This window comes from Leuresthes tenuis, unplaced genomic scaffold (genome assembly GCF_036924035.1).
Source record: "Leuresthes tenuis unplaced genomic scaffold, fLeuTen1.0.hap1 SCAF_4, whole genome shotgun sequence".
NCBI classification, from domain to species: domain Eukaryota; kingdom Metazoa; phylum Chordata; class Actinopteri; order Atheriniformes; family Atherinopsidae; genus Leuresthes; species Leuresthes tenuis.
Genome location: NW_027325358.1, coordinates 28947571 through 28950881, shown reverse-complemented (window position 1 = coordinate 28950881; position 3311 = coordinate 28947571). Strand labels below are relative to the sequence as shown.

General features: G+C 44.2%; 1 non-coding gene across 1 annotated transcript; it reads left to right on the top strand.

Moving 5' to 3' along the window:
- Positions 1 to 2163: 2163 nt before the first annotated feature.
- On the top strand, positions 2164 to 2351 carry LOC140306121 (U2 spliceosomal RNA). Its single transcript, XR_011915480.1, has one exon. It is a non-coding gene; the product is annotated as a U2 spliceosomal RNA (small nuclear RNA).
- The last annotated feature ends 960 nt before the right edge of the window (positions 2352 to 3311 follow it).

The following is a 3311-nucleotide window of genomic DNA, read 5'->3' as shown; positions in this document are numbered from 1 at the left end:
ATGCATTGTACTCAAAAATGTTTTTTTGTATGCTGACAATCGTTCAGAAAACATCAAATTTGGATCAGCAGGTGAAACAGTCCACTCCATTTCTTTCTGACATGTAGCAACAAACTCTCCCACACCTTGTCACTGCCAGTGTGTACGTTTGGCCAAGGAAATGTGAGGGCGAGTACCACAAACATTAAAAAAATCGAAGTGCTCTGGAGTGAGCGACACAGCCAATAAAGTAGGCGCACATATTTTTTCACTTCTTCTCATAGTCATTGTCAGGCCCCAAAGAAATGTGTGATGTGCAGTGCAAATCAGTAGGTTGCATGAAATCAGAAAGGGGTGAAACTAACGCTTTTGCTTCTTCCACTAGTTGTTGTGAAAAAGGAGAGCTGGGAAGTTTCCACTCATAAGCATATGTAAGTGCCGATGAATCAAACTGCACTGCTGTGAAAACTTTGTCAGGCTGTAACATAACCTTAACACCCTCTGGTGTAGAAGTTAAAATAATGCCTAATTTACACATGAGATCACAGCCCATCAGGTTAATGGGACACAACTCTGATAACAAAAATGAGTGTTTGAAGGAGAGCTCATCGGGAGTGACAACACGCAATGGGCATTGTCATTTTCTCCTTCACAACCTGGCCTGATGCAGACATACAGTAAACGTGGTTTCCACTTAACTTTGGAGGGCAATCAAACTCCCCTGACGTCACTACTGATGAACATAAGTTCCTATATTCTGAGAGAAATATCTTTGCTCTAGGACGGAAATAGCATGCAAAACTTTACTACGTGAATCACAGTCGGCAAGCGTTGCTTCACTACACAGAGCAGGAAAAATGTGTGAGTGTGTTTGTGCTATCACCCATTAGTGGAGGCTCCGCTGCCGCGTGACGTCCAGAACCTGCCTCCCACCCTCAGTCAGCCTTTTGCCCAATTTCATCACTTTTTAGCTGTGGACAGTCCTTCTTCCAGTGTCCAGTCTGGCCACAGTAAAAACAAATATTCGGATCATAGCTCTGGCGTGGCCCATTTCGACCTCCTCTCCCACACGTCCACGTCTTCGACTTCGGCCTCGTCCTCTGTTTACACAAACTACGTAATACATGGTCATGGTTGCCAAATGCAGCTCCTTTTCACACTTGTCCCTTTTGGTTGTCTTACGCGTCTCAACTTGGTTCTGAGCATGGCGAGCATATCGGCGAACGTCAGCCAAACGAGGACCCTCACACCATCCCACGTAAATGTTCTTTACTTCAGTGGCGACATCTATATAATATTGTCTGGGTCCCGTTAAAACATGTATTTTTCCCATCTAATTCCTTGTTTGCTTTAAAACAAGTATTCCCCATTTTCTATCCCTTCAGTAACCAACCAGTTTGTATGGAGTACACTGGAGCAACTTGACTGATCAGTAAAACACTGCTTTTGTTGTCACTGCAAGGCTTCCCCCGTCGGTTGTTTCACTGAGACACTACTGAGTAACTACAACTCAACACAGTTTATACACATAACATTCATATACATACTAACAAACAAACAAACAATAATTTATCGCAATTTTCTCATCTCTGTTTGAACGTACACCCAGGTAAATATTCCTGTAGTCTTCTCAACCCTTAGATCCTATTTCGGTGAATTTGACATCTGCCTTGTATGTAACAGATTAGCGGTTTAGCAGTTTTAATTTAGTTTGAGTGAAGGAATTCATTTTATAGCAAAATCCGAAATCGTGAAGAACTCATGAAAGTAAGCTTATTCTCGGATTCCTGAAACTTTAGATTTGCTCTTTCTTTTACTGCAAAGTACAACGTTGAGCAGCACTAATGAGTTGTTTCTATTTTTGGCAGGCTTTACCTTTGCGGATGAAGCCCTTTCTGTCTGTGCAAAAGAAATCTTGTTACTGTGCAGAGTGACTTCTCTGAGTAGAGTCGCCTTACTTGTTGCGACTGTGCCGATGTTCGAAGCTGGAGTGCAAAGTTGTTGCTTTAATGGTGCTCGCTGGAGCGTGTGGTAGTGTAAAGTTATACCATTTAAAAGGGCTGAAGAGTGCTCAGTGCAGCGGGTGGGCGGAGGTGCAAAGTGACACTATGGCCATAAAAAGAACACCGCTACAAGTGCGCATTGTGCCAGGAAGGGCCCTCGGACGTGAACCAGTGGACAGATATCGCTTCTCGGCCTTTTGGCTAAGATCAAGTGTAGTATCTGTACTTATCAGTTTAATATGTGATATGTCTATGCAAGGACTACATATTAAATGGATTTTTATCAATAGGAGTTGAAAAAGGAGCTTGCTCCGTTCACTCCAAGCATCGACCCGGTATTGCAGTGCCGCTGGGAACGGTGCGCTCTCCTCTGCTCTTGTGAAAAAGCAAACAGCGGTGCAGGAAGGAAGTTTCTTTTAATCTGCTGAGAAAAGAGAGTGAATGCGAAGCAGACTTTAACACGGCTCTGGGAGCGAGCCGAGTGCGGGCTAACCAGGAGAATTGCTTGAAAGATACGTGACACCGAATGAGCGGTCAGAACAAAGCCTCAATACGGTGTTCCCGTGGTGTTTTTATAAAATGCGGTGTAAAAAAAGGTGTGAATGCCCCATAGAAAACTAAAAGGTGGAGCGGAAGTGTTCGGCTGCAAGAAGGTGTGAATGTCCGACTATATTTGGTGAAAAGCAGGTGAAGCAAGGTCTGAATGCCCAACCTTACATCATCAAAAGCGAGATCAGAGGTTTTTGGCTGCAAGAAGGCCATAGTTGGCCAAAAGCGGGTAAGGTGTGAATGATCGGCTAAATATCAACAAAAGTGGGGGCGGAGGTCTTCGGATGCAAGTGGGTGTGAATATCCCACCATACAAGTATGGTGGAGAGGAAGCTGTGAATGGCCGACCATAGTTTGCAAAAAGCGGGTGAGAAAAGGTGCGAATGTCCAACCATACATGATCAAAACAGGGAGCGGAGGTGTTTGGCTGCAAGAAGGTGTGAATGTCCGAGCATAGTTTGTAGAAAGTGGGTAAGAAAAGGTTCGAATGCCAGAACATACACCATCAAAAGAGGGAGCGGAGGTGTTCCGCTGTAAGAAGGTGTGAATGTCCGACCATAGTTGGTAAAAAGCGGGTAAGAAAAGGTTCGAATGCCAAAATATACACCATCAAAAGCGGAAGCCGAGGTGTTCGGCTGCAAGTAGGTGTGAATGTCAGATCATAATTTGCAAAAAGCTGATGAGAAAGGTGTGAATGACCGACAATAATTGCTGAAAAATGTGTTAGAAAAGGTAAGAATGCCGGACCATTCATCATCAAAAGCGGGAGGAGAGGTGTTC